This window comes from Hordeum vulgare, chromosome 3H, assembly GCF_904849725.1.
Source record: "Hordeum vulgare subsp. vulgare chromosome 3H, MorexV3_pseudomolecules_assembly, whole genome shotgun sequence".
NCBI lineage: Eukaryota > Viridiplantae > Streptophyta > Magnoliopsida > Poales > Poaceae > Hordeum > Hordeum vulgare.
The window spans coordinates 371,712,943-371,726,997 of NC_058520.1; the positions used below are offsets into that span (position 1 = coordinate 371,712,943).

At 39.7% G+C, this 14,055-nt stretch overlaps 1 long non-coding RNA gene across 16 annotated transcripts; it reads right to left on the reverse strand.

Annotated features, from left to right (window-relative positions):
• Positions 1–505: 505 nt before the first annotated feature.
• LOC123443889 lies at positions 506–7,303 on the reverse strand. Of its 16 annotated transcripts, none has more exons than XR_006630864.1 (11): positions 6,850–7,303; positions 6,071–6,374; positions 4,968–5,136; positions 4,762–4,864; positions 4,431–4,684; positions 4,037–4,299; positions 3,855–3,955; positions 3,049–3,744; positions 2,750–2,951; positions 2,612–2,669; positions 506–718 (listed from the first exon to the last, which is right to left on the reverse strand). It is a non-coding gene; the product is annotated as an uncharacterized LOC123443889 (long non-coding RNA). The 16 variants fall into 16 exon arrangements; XR_006630870.1 differs by having other exon boundaries at positions 3,044–3,744; positions 4,037–4,329; XR_006630860.1 differs by having other exon boundaries at positions 3,851–3,955; positions 4,037–4,329.
• Positions 7,304–14,055: the final 6,752 nt, after the last annotated feature.

Sequence of the window (14,055 nt, forward strand, 5' to 3'; positions counted from 1 at the left end):
AGTTGTGTGTGTTGCACTACACCACAACATGAATCCAATGGCGTGAAATCTGTCGGGAGAAAGCTCTTAAGACGGCGTAGAAACTGCCGGGATAGTTGTTCTCCCGACAAATAGAACCGCCACGAGAATGGCTATCAATGATTGCTTTTCTCGGTAGATAGATTTTTCCCCGCAGTTTTCCTGTCGGGACCTATATATTTGCCGGCAGTTAGTTTTCTCCCGGCAGATTCGTTAGGGCAAAGGAATTTCAATTAAAGATAGTGCAACTGCCGGTACAAACTTGTTCACCCGGCAGTTTGTATGCCATCACATTGATTTCACTAGAAATTTGGACAACATATATCCATAATTTAATAACAATTCATAATGTCTAATTTAATTTTCATTCCTAATATTTTAGGCAATCAGGACATATCACACAATTTCTGCATACACTTCAATGAAAGTTGCATATATGCCTCACATGAAACCTTAATCTACATCCGATAAACATAACAAGCAAATATAACGAGAACATATATATGTTTCAAGATGTGCCATATAACCAAAATGAATTTGTGCCACAAAAGGGGAAGTGGCCATACAGTGGTTGTTACAAAATGGGCAGGGATAGTCTCCAGGTTCAAAAACAAACATATCACATTATCATTCCAACACTAAAAATTGAAGGTCTTCCAGATCTTCGAAACCTCCAACTTGTTGTGTATCTTTGGGAAACCTGCAACGGATCGAAACTCAAAATGATTCTCTTGTTTTAGATTTTAAATGAACATGTTAAAGATTATGACATAGCAAGGAATACCACATAATTATATCAAACAAGAATTAGTTGATGTGCACATTCAAAAATCTTCCATGCGCAAATATATGTGGCTAATTCGGAACCAGGTTTGAATTGTAGAAGGAGTATATATGGCAAAACAGGAAACTGAGGCCCTGTTTGATAGCTCAGCTTTTTAAAATAGCATGGTTTTAATTAGTGTAAGTTGCTTGGCAACCCCAAAAAACTATAGTATTGATAATGTAGGCCCTTTTTGATACCACAGTAATTTCTAAGTTTTGTGAGAATACTACAGTTTCTAAGATTATCATAGTTTTATTTACAATGTGCTATTTGGTTGCCCCTAAAAACTGTGATTTTAATGCTACGGTATCACGATTACTCTGAAATATTGTGTTGTATCAAGACCACAATATTTGATGCCTACAGGATAAATTATTGTACTTTTTTGATTCGGTTTTTTATAATACTTTACTATCGAACACATCCGTAGTATTACGAAAAGTGTCGTATTTTCTATCTTAAAAAAAGAACCCGAGACCCCTTTTTAAAAAACTATGGTATTTTCTCTATTTACCAATACTGTAGTATTACCAAAATTGTGGTATTATATCTGTTTAAAAAAAGAGCCTCGGACCTCTTTTTAAAAACTATGGAATGCAACAGTTTCTTTAAACCATGGTTTTTCTTAGTTTTAGTAAAACTACCACATGTTTGGCTGGTGTTCTGATATTATAGTTTTGATCGGATTGTAAGAATCGATGACACATGAGGCTATGTTTGATAGCGGGGTATTGTAAAAATAGAGTATCAGAAAACTATATTAACTTTTCCTGTAGGGATGCAATGCCATGGTGTTGATATAACAAAGTATTTTGAAGTATTGCTAATACCGAGGACCTGTTTGGCTGTGCCGCATACATCGAAGTAAAATCAGTCGGCAAGTCGTTGCATACAACATGCATCCACTAAGAAGGGTCATGCACACAGATAGAAGTCGTATTTTTCTAGCTAGGTGTTACCATTCGCAAGCATAAGAAAGGTGCAACTCTGTTTTAAACAAAGAGGTGCAAGAGTCTTTTTTTAGACAGAGAAAATACTATAGTTTTTTAAATACTCTCGTATTAGTGCCAAAGCTTCTGGGTGTAGCCAAACACCTCAAAGTAAATAAAACTGTAGTATTCTAAAAATCTATGGTATTCTTCAAATACTTTGAAATTACTTGGCTATCAAATAGGGCCTGGAACTAACTTAGTTAACTAAAAGGAACTACATGTACGAAATAATTAGCGTCTGCTAATAACTGCCATGTAGAAGGTGAGCACATTCGCATAGAATACACATTCGCTAACATGATAACGGAAAGAGGCAAAATAGTAGCGGTCGCATGCATCTGGTCTTATCCTAACGTAGACACGAACATCAAGTGCGCTCTCTTTAGTGACTTCGCTCACTACTATTTATAAAAAAGAGGTCTGGACCACTTTTTCATAAATTGCAAAAAATATAGTTTTTGGCATACTCCAGTTTATGAAACTTCGGTTTTTGTTTCATCCAAACACCTCAAAGTATGTAATACCAAAGTTGTGGTATTTTCTCTGTCTAGAAACTTTGGTATTTTCTCTCTTTAAATAATTTGGTATTTTCTCTATTTAATTTCTGTAAGTTGTTTGGCAACCACGAAAAACTATAGTATTGATACTATAATCTACAAGTCTTGTGCAAGGTTGTTCTTCATGCATCACGTAAATAGATTGAGCAACCAATGATTTTATTTTTTACTTTCAGCGACCAATGTAAATATTCTACCAAGAGAAAGATGTATATTACCTCATCATCTTGCTTGTGGCCGCATTGCTACATTTTCCACTGACTTGTCCACTTCCAACTACATACATAAAAGCAAAAGAGTATTAAGCAATCAACCTTGATAGTTATCGCAAATTTAGCAAGTGAACCTAAGCTTACATGCTTGTATGGTCATGTTTCCAGCACCACGAGGAAGAATGGCATCTCTTTCAATTACATAGTTCTCGACAACCTTAAAATATTTAGAGCCAAGCTCCTGACCACCTACCACCTCTCTCCGATTAATTGATAGAATGGTAGCTTTTGCCACAGGGCTACCATGATCCCGATAAACTCTATATAGTATCACATCCTTTCCCTGCTGAAGAATCATGAAAAAGAAGTCAGATAAGTGGAAGTGATTCTTTTTGATCATATAAAAACTAAATACACAAAGTACAAACATAGTACAACCTGACCTGATAATGTTTTTGTGTGAATGGGACTTCCTTCTGCAGGGATGTTGTTGCGCTGAAGTGTCACATCCTTATCTTGTTACATTGTTGCCTTCTTATTTTGGGAAATGGCAACTCTCTTCTCTTGCAAGAGTGCCCCTTCAGTCTCATGTTGAGCAGGGTCGGATTGGACACATTTTTTTGAGTGAATGTTGACAACTTCTTATGCAAGAGTGCCCCTTCAGTCTTCTTTTGCAAAATGGTTGCGTCCTTCTCTCATTGCACAGCAAGGTTAGCGGTGACAGATCCTACACTATCTTCATGTCTGGATCCATATGCACCTTCATATCCATCTTCGTATAAACTGAACTCAACATTTTGTCTAACATTTGATTGTAACAACAATCTCTTCAATTGTAGAAATTCATCCTTGAGACTTGCAACTACTGATTCTAAACCAGTCTCGATTTGATCTACATGCTCATGTAGAATTGCATTTGCTTGTCGAGCTTCTTTTGCTTCTTCCTCAGCCATTTCAAGCTTTGTTGATTTCAGATTTCTAGTTCTTGGCATGCCCAAATCTGTAGCACTTGGTCCTAGACCTATACACCTGACATACCCATTCCTCTCATTTCCAGTTACATGCGAGAAGAGGCCACCTTGCTTGATGTTTTTTTCCAAAAGTTCTGGATGCTCTTTCTCCATAACTTCTATCTTTTTCTGCAAAGGCATAACATATGATTCATTAACACATTTATAATGTAGAATTGCTATTACTAATAACTTAAAAGCACAAAAGGTTGCTAAAAATACTTGAAATATTTACAAACATATTTGATGTAGCAACACTTGAAGGGGCACGAGTCTTCTTGCACTTGTGTGTTTCCATAAACACTTCATGTCTATGAAGGGGATATCCATTATTCTTATGCTACATTCATTTTCACGTAGTTAGATTAGAATAATTTACTAATGGTGCAAAATAATTTGTGCAAGTAAGACTCATATGTACCATTTCATGAGAAACACGAGCACGACTTATGCTTCATGATGTATACAATAGTTCCATCTCTTTTCGGTTTGTTTTCCTTGTTGGCTGCGTTTCTTACCTGCTCCACTTTTCCAAAAGGCAACAAGTTCTTCCCAATTTTTTGGTATAACTCTATAACTAGGGCCAACTTGGAGTTCCTCATCGGTCTTGTCATCAAAATACAAAGTATTCAACTCTGATTTGAAATCCCCGCATTTCTTGGCAGCGCTTCCCTTGAGCCAATCCTTAAGTTTTTCATCCACAACATAATACATCTGTTTTCAGGCATATGTAATTGTATGCATGTGTAAATATAAAATGTAAGGGCTATGTATTAGGTAAATGGGAACATTATATTACAAGTTAATAAATATACCTTTAAGGTTGTCCACAATTGAATTTTTTTGCTCAACTTCAACCTTTCCCCAATCAGTGTGCCTAAGATATATTTTACTTTTCACAAGTGTGAAGATGAAGTCGGAAAACTCTGATGCATTGTCCCCAACTGGTTGTCCATCTTCATTGTACTCTACACGAATTGGTGGCACTGTCCCCAATCTATCATACACACTGTGCATTCTAGTGCGCTTTTTCCCTTCTTCACTTTTGTTACTTGATCCAACTCATGGTCTAAACATGGACAATAGTTACCAGGCTATCATACATTTAAGTAATAGACTATATGCATATATATTAGAGCTACACACCTTCATGCTCTTGAATGTTGTCACAAGGCATCTCTTCAACATCACTAGTTGATTGGGACCTAAGGACTCGAGTTACTTCAACAATAGGCTTTTCTGCAGTGCTCTACAAATAAACAAACAAGATGATGTAAAAAGTTGTAGTGCACTTGCAACATGAACTCCTCGAAACATGAACCAAAGTACCAAATGAAATCATGGTATATCACCTTCTTTTAGTTTGTCGCTGACTAGGTGGGCCTCCATTTTCTTTATTTATATTTACAAATCTAAAGCGACCAAATCATTTTAAATCCTCGTTGTTTCTTATTCTAAGTCTCGCTAGCCTCTCTTCCTCTCGTTCTTGAACATTGTCCTCGTCCCTTCCTTTTTCCATTACTTTTCCTCAAAAGAAAATTAAGGGCACATTAGCTGTGAAGTAGGTAAGCATGTAACTGAAACATGGAAAGAAAATACACACACTTTGTTTGGTGAGTTGCATGAACAAGTGTTCCATCTATATATGTCCTACTACATGGTATATTTCTAACATCAGCGCTGAGATCTACATTGGCATCTATATCAGGGATTGGTACTCTAGGTGCATCATGCTAGTCATAAACTTCATCTTCCACTCCAAACATATCATAAACGTCTCATGGATGTGGAGAACTTCTAACAAAACACCAATCTTTATCAAGACCATCTTGCACATAGTACACTTGATTTGCTTGAGATGCCAAGGTGAAAGGTTCATCAGACTTGAGTAAATGCTTGAAATTCACACGTGTGACACCCAAATCATCAACTTGAACCCACTTGTCTTCTAAACAGTTGTCAACCCAGTCACATTTGAAAAGCACAATACTTCCTTTATTGTTATAATTTAACTCAAGAATTTCAGTTATCATGCCATAATATATTTTGTTTCTGTCCATAAGATTTTCACTATCTTCACATGAGGAGGACATAATTTGAGATACAACAGTGACCCCACTGCTTTGGGTTGGTCTACCCTCATCATAGGACTTTTTGGGGAAATGGTACCCATCTATGGTATAGCTATTACACTTCCTTGTAGCTAAGAAGGGCCCATTATCTAAAGTTTTAATCTCTTTAGAAACATCTTCACCATTCGCAATTAGTTGTGCCACATGGGACTTAAACCACTCATGGAATTTCTCATGGTGAGTGCGATTAATCTCTAACATAGTCCCATGGCAAATTGAAAACAAATAAGCATCATACTTGCTGTAGGTTAAGTATGCAAATTCAGCACTATGACAAATATCGTTCATAAGCTCAAATGATAAAAAATCTTAAAATAACATACCTCAAGTATGGATCTATGTTGTCATAATTGAACAAAACATATCGATGTGCTTGCAGCCATGACTTGTGATCCAAGGTCACTATATGCTTTCCAGACAAAAATCGCCCCCTTTTTGTTAAAAACATGGCATGGTAGATACATTGGTCTTGGGGCATCATTTCTGCATTTTCTATTAAATATAGTATCACATCCTTGTAAATAACTGGAACAGAATGTAAGGGCCTCATCAAACACATAGCCCTCTGCCATTGACCCCTCGAGATGGCTCTTGGTACAAACAAATCCCTTTAGCTTCATATTATATCTAGTATATACATAACATATATCAGATTATTTTGGAGATGGGGAAGAAACCATATGATACCAAGAAAATAGCTTTAGGGATGAACTTTCTATAGGATACATGTTGTTGTACTTTACTGGGCCCCATAGCCTCACTTGGGTTGGAAGATGAACTATCAAGTGAACCATAAGATCAAAAAATGATGGCAGAAATGTGGTCTGAATAATGCACAAGGTCTCAGCTCTAGCTTCTCCATATCACTTCTATTAAGGGGGGAAATCTAGTAACAAAATGCATATCATTCATATCTAGTACAATCAAGGAGAATTAAAATACGAACCAACAATGCAATCTACGATAAGAGGATATACAACCAATTGAATCATTTGCAAGTTCTTGCACAATTAGGTTGCAAAGAAATCTCACCGCTAGAGAGGAATTTGAGGAGGCACCACTACCCACAGAGAGGATGTAGAGGTGGTAGAGAGTTTCTCACCGAAGAAGCGGGATGCTCTGCTGCTTGGGGGATTGGAGAGGACATGAAGGAAGTGGTCCCGCTCGCTCCTCCACTGCTCGGTTCATGGAGGTGCTCGACAGCGTTGTCGTGGAATTATTAGGTTGGGTCGTCTGGGTGGAGGGAGGTCGTCGGGGGCGGGGTGGCTAATACCGGTGGTTGGTTGGTTCGGAGCGGTGGTGGGGTGGCTTGGAGCGGCGGCGGGGTTGTGGTGGTGGGGGCGGGCGGCACGAATTCGGTTTAGGACGTCCGGAAGTGCTGGGTGGCTAGGAGCAGAGGTGGGGTGGCTGGGTGCGGCGGTGGGTTGGCTCACGGCGGCGGTGGGGCTGCGATGGAGGGGACGCCGGTGGAGGCGCATGGCCACTAGTGCGTACGACCAATAGCGGTGCGATTTGGGGGCGCGCGGCGGATGCGCGATCGGGGCAGGGAGGGGAGGTGGATTAGGGACGGGGCACGAGTAAGACGGGCTGGGGCCTGTATAGTTTTTTGTTTTTTTTCCGTCGCACGCTTTTTCCATCACTTGCGCGCGCTTCTGCTCGGTTGCACGTGCTCACACCAAAAATCTATTTTGGTCTCGCACCAAAGGTAAACCTAAGTAGAAAATGTGTTGTAGTAGACTTGTCCCAACAGATAGGGTGCCCTAGAGTGTCCCGACAATTTGTTTGCCCTTGTGTCTCGTGTTCTACCGGCAGTTTCATTGCCCTGACCTACTTGTACTAATAGTAATAGACGTCCCAACGGTTGTTTTGCCCCTGTTTAGATACTTCTCCCAACAGTTAACTGCCGTTGTGTAGTGTTGTGGGCAAACAGTTTCTATTATGAAACTGTGTGGAAATACTCAAAGTAACAGAGAGGATTCACGCTAACAAGTTGTGTGCGTTCTGGTGAATCATAGAATGGTCTTAGATATGCATTAAATCAAATAAACCAAACTGATTGCAGCTTAAGACTGCAATTACATTGCACTATTAGTTCACTAGACATAGTCTCACTAACATGTAGTACAACCGATAAACATATATAGGCAAGCATATATATAATACATACAAACTAGATAAATTCAATCCAACATCTCATCATCGTGCTTGATTGATAAGATTCTCCATGAACTCGGCGTACGCGACGTGCGCCATCCTGCGAGAATGCTTCAGATGAAGGAACCAACGGCTCGTCCTCTTGCATGCGCCAGAACACTAATATATGTGTTGTTAATCCTATGGTTGCAGAAAGACCAAATTACAAGATGCTTGATCCAGCTGATATACTAGAAAGGCTAAATACTCATGAATTCCAGCTAGAAGAAAAGAGAGATCTATATGGACCAAGCTATTCCAGACCACGTGCACTGAAGGCTAGAGCAATTTCCTCATCTGAAGACGAAGACACATACGACAGCATTTGTGATCCTGAAGAATTTGGACAGCAGCTTGCAATGCTTGTGAGGAAATTCGAGAGATTTACACGACGAGGACAATTCGGTAAATCTTCAAGAAGAGACATGAGGAAATCAGAATCTGCATCTGAGGACTACAAGAAACGAACCTGTCACAAGTGCAAGAAATCAGGTCATTACATTGCTGATTGTCCCCGTTGGGGAAAGGAATCAAAGAAGAAGAAATACAAGGATGACAGTTCTGATGACTCGAAGAAGAAGAAGAAATCTTCAAAATCCTCATCTTCAAAGTCCTCATCGCACAAGAAGACCAGTTTCAGAAAGGCTCGGGCACTTATTGGCAAGGAAATGGACTCCGAGGCAGAATCAGAGGAATGTGATGAAGAAGAGGGTTATGATGAAGACTCAGAATCAGGACAGGCTAGTCTTGCACTAGCCACCACTTTCGTCAGCAAGTCAATCTTCAATCTTGAAGAAAATGATTGCACCATCCATACTGATGACTATGCTGATGACATCGCTCCAACCTATTACTTCATGGCAAAAGGTTCAAAGGTATCAAATAATGCCTCCTCCTCTGATTCAAGTGACTGTGAACCTAATGATTATAAGAAACCCAGTTACAGTAAACTTGCTATTATTGCCACTAAACAACAAACTGCTCTGGAAAAGCTTCAGAAACTGCTAGACAAAAGTGATGATATGTTGAATGATGAAATGAACCTTACTCAAATCCTCACTAATGACATGAAAAGTCTTCAGTCTAGATTTGATAATCTTCAGGATCGTTATGATACACTCCTCACTGATCATGAGAAGCTTTCCTATGAATTTCTTCAAAGGAAGCTTGATCTTGAGAAGCTGAGGATGTCTCATGATGATATTCGTATGGAAAATGATTCATTACTAGCTCAACAGATCAGCGCTAGTCAAGTTGAATTTATTCCTCCATGCATTAAATGCATTGAACGCGAAACTGCTAATTCTTCACCAGAATCTTCAAATGCTACCATTGCTACAAATTCTTCAACTGCACATGTTGTGTCTATTTCCTCACTTGAGGAAAACACAAATGTCACTGATGAAAATGCAGGGTTGAAGGAATTGTATGTAACAGGCATGTACAAAAGCCTCAAAGGACATCAAATCCTTTGTGATGTGCTCAAAAAGCAGATCTTGAACAGGAACCCGAGGAAAGAAGGAATTGCCTTTGAGAGGAAACTAAATGCTGATGGATCTTATTGGAAACCTGAGCAGTATCCCAAAACCTCATGGGTTGCTGCTACTGGGCCTCCTTTTGATCCATCTAATCTAACTGGTTTTTCATGTGAATTATCTTATTCCTGAGATGAGTCATTTGACTCCAACTATAAATTATTCAAAAATCAATCTGGTGAAGTATTTGCTCGATATGTTGGAACTAACTGCAGGAATGGCCCTCCTCTGAGGAAAATATCGGTTCCCAAAAGTTGTATTGAAAGTCTTCAGGTGAATGTCATCATGACACCACCACTGAAGAATCTGAACCCCAGATCAAATTCCGCAGGAGGACCAAAGTCTTCAAGAGGATCAAAGTCCTCAACTGGTCAAAACTATGCTCGTACCCGTGCTTATGCGTCTAACATGCAGGGAAACTATAAGGAATATGAATATGAGCGTTACTCCTCAAATCATTATGTTCATAAATCCTCAAACCAGTTCACTGCATATTCATATGAGTACTTTAATCCCCCTACTGTTAAGAGAAGTGCATTAGCTTCAATGCCACCTTTCTCATATGGTGCTCGCAGGATGATGAACGCTTTGCCACCCCTTCAGATGTGGGTGGTGAAGAAATCAAACTAATCACTTCTGCAGGTCAGGTCTCCAGATGAAAATCATCATCTGAAGAATTTGCTGGAGACCTGAAGAAATGCTTGATAGGACGCAAGCTAATGATTGATGAAATAGAAATATTTCACACGTCCTTACATTTCTGTTATGATGAAATGACTGATCTGATGAAATTAGTATCATATTCTTCAAATCTGAAGCATATGAGATGGTAAGTTGTACTAATTCATCTGCAGGATGACAAACCCAAAAATACTGAGTGGGTTCTCGATAGTGGCTGCACACATCACATGACTGGTGATAAAAGCTTACTGATGAATATGCCACTAACTCCATCACCTCTGAAACAAATCACATATGCTAATAAAGGTAAAAGCAAGGTATTGAGACTTGGCAAAGTGGCTATTTCCAAGGATAGACGTATGGACAAAGTGATGCTTGTTGAATCCCTTGGTTTTAACCTTATGTCAGTCTCAATGCTTTGTGATCTTGATATGATTGTTATATTTGGTAGATATAGATGTGTAGTCATCATGGAATCTGACAGATCCAAAGTCTTCGAAGGTGTAAGAAGAGGGGATTTGTACATTGTTGATTTCTCTACAGGTCCTCAACCAGCCACTTGCTTACTAGCAAAAACCTCAGAAGGATGGCTGTGGCACCGAATACTAGGTCATGCAGGCATGAGGAATTTGCACACGCTCGCGAAGAAAAAGCATGTCATCGGCATCGAATCAGTCAAATTCCTCAAGGATCATCTCTGCGGTGCTTGTGAATCTGGGAAGATGACCAGATCCAAGCATCCCTCCAAAACCATCATGACCACTACACGACCATTCGAATTGCTTCATATGGATTTGTTTGGACCTAATCACTATGCCACACTAACCAATGCAGCATCTCTATATGGCTTTGTAATAGTTGATGATTATTCCAGATACACTTGGGTGCATATTATAGTGTATAAAACTGAAGTGCAGGAAATCTTCAAATGATTTTCTTCAAGGGCCTCGACGAACTTTGGCATCAAGATCAAACATATCAGGAGTGATAATGGAACCGAGTTCAAAAACACTGGTCTTGATGATTATCTTGATGAACTTGGTATTACTCACGAATTGTCTGCTCCTTATACTCCTCAGCAGAATGGTGTCGTCGAAAGGAAGAACAGGACTCTGGTTGAAATGGCAAGAACCATGCTTGAAGAATATCAGACTCCTCGTCGCTTTTGGCCTGAAGCAATCAACACTGCATGCCATATCATCAACAGGGTATATCTTCACAAATTCCTCAAGAAAACCTCATATGAACTCCTCACTGACAAGAAACCCAATGTAAGTTATTTCAAAGTCTTCGGTGCAAAATGCTGGATTAGAGATCCTCACCACAGCTCAAAATTTGCACCTAAGGCACATGAAGGTTTTATGCTCGGTTATGGAAAGGACTCGCACACTTACAGAGTCTCCAACAACTATCACAACAAAGTTGTTGAGACTGTAGATGTGCGGTTCGATGAAACTAATGGCTCGCAAAGAGAGCAATTGCCTTCTGATCCAGATAAGTTGTCTCCTAAGGAAGCAATAAAGCTCAAGCCTACTGAAGACATTTTTCCATCTGAGGAAATTGATGAAGAAACGATCCCCATCGCTGATAAAAATCAAGAAGATGTTCCTGAGGAAATTGCATCAGCACCACTTCCTCAGCCCAGACAAAATCCTCAACCAGCTCATCCGAGGATTGCAAACGAAGTTGAACTTGACAAAATCCTCAACGACATCAACGCGCCAGGTCCTCTCACTCGCTCAAAAGATTCACACTTAGTTAACTTTTGTGGGCATTTCTCCTTTGTATCCATCACAGAACCCTCAAAAGTTGCTGAGGCTTTTCTGGAACCGGAGTGGATCCAAGCTATGCAAGACGAACTTCTTCAATTCAAGCTGAATGACGTATGGTAGCTCGTCAAACGACCAGATCCTCGCAAGCACAACATCATCGGCACCAAGTGGATTTTTCGAAACAAGCAAGATGAGGACGGTCAAGTGGTGAGGAACAAGGCACGACTTGTAGCCCAAGGCTACACCCAGGTTGAAGGAATAGATTTCGATGAAACTTTTGCACCTGTTGCTAGACTTGAAGCTATTCGAATACTACTTGCTTATGCTAATCATCATAACATCACCGTATATCAAATGGATGTGAAAAGTGCATTCCTCAATGGTAAGCTTGAGGAAGAAGTATATGTTGCTCAGCCCCCAGGTTTTGAGGATCCAAAGAACCCAGACAAAGTCTTTAGACTCAAAAAGGCTCTGTATGGCCTCAAGCAAGCCCCTCGGGCATGGTATGATACATTGAAGGAATTCCTCATGAAGAAAGGCTTCAAACCTGGTTCACTCGATCCAACTCTTTTCACAAAATCCTATGATAATGAGCTGTTTGTATGTCAAATATATGTTGATGATATCATATTTGGCTGTACTGACAAAAGATACAGTGATGAATTTGCCTACATGATGAGTGAGGAATATCAGATGTCCATGATGGGGGAGCTGAAATTCTTCTTAGGTCTTCAAATTCGTCAACAAAGCAATGGAGTCTTCATATCACAGGAGAAATACCTCAAGGATGTTGTGAGGAAATTCGACATGCACGAATGCAAAGGTGCCAAGACTCCGATGCCTACCAACGGCCATCTCGGCACTGATGAAAATGGTAAAGATTTTGATCAGCAGGTATAGCGTTCTATGATTGACTCTTTATTGTATCTATGTGCATCTAGGCCAGATATAATGCTTAGTGTTTGCATGTGTGCACGTTTTCAAGCAAAACCGAAGGAATCACACCATAAGGCTATGAAACATATTCTTCGATACTTAGCTCACACACCAACACTAGGATTATGGTATCCCAAGGGCTCCAATCTTCATCTGGTAGGGTATTCTGATTCAGACTATGCTGGTGACCGTGTGGATCGCAAGTCAACATCTGGCACATGTCATTTCCTCGGAAGATCACTAGTTTGCTGGTCCTCAAAGAAGCAGAACTGAGTATCACTCTCCATTGCCGAAGTTGAGTACATTGCTGCTGGTTCTTGTTGTGCTCAATTGCTATGGATGAAGCAAACCCTCATGGATTACGGCATCAACATGAAGAATGTACCTCTCTACTGTGACAATGAGAGTGCTATCAAGATTGCATATAATCCAGTACAGTACCCGAAGACCAAGCACATCCAGATTCGTCATCATTTTCTTCGGGACCATGTCCTCAAGGGCAATATCCTCATCGACCATGTGAAGACTGATGATCAACTGGCAGATATCTTCACTAAGCCCTTGGATGAGAAAAGGTTTTGCAAGTTGCGGTGTGAGCTAAATATCTTAGAATCTTCAAATGTTTTGTAAAAACATGCACACATCCTAACAATTATGCAAAGTTGATGACTTAGATGTGCAACACATGATGAAACTATTTTCTTCAACTGATGAAGAAAGTCACTCTGAATGTGAAGAAATTAACGAAGAAATTGATTCTCAGGGCCCTACGACAATTGTACGCGGCGCCTGTAATCAACATTCTTATATGGTGGGTAACGCCACCGCCCAATGTGAAATTCCTCAAGTTGGTTTTCTTCAAATGATCAATTTCCTCACAATGCATTTTTCTTCAAAACAGTTGTTCTTCATTGTGATGATCTATTACAAAATCTTCAAAAACACTTGATGACTTTCATTTGCCTAGGTAGACTGTGATTTCTAGTCCTCAACAACATTCACTTATTGCTATTTCTTCAAGTTGATGTTTCTGCTAAGTGAATGTGATCGGACCCTACTTTCCCTCTATGCTATACTTATCCAGTCTATTCAATTCTTCATATGCGTTCTATTTGAAACTTTGTTCAAAATCCTCACTGCATCCTTGTCAGCTGATGATTTTGTAACGAAAATCCTCAAATCTTCAAAAAT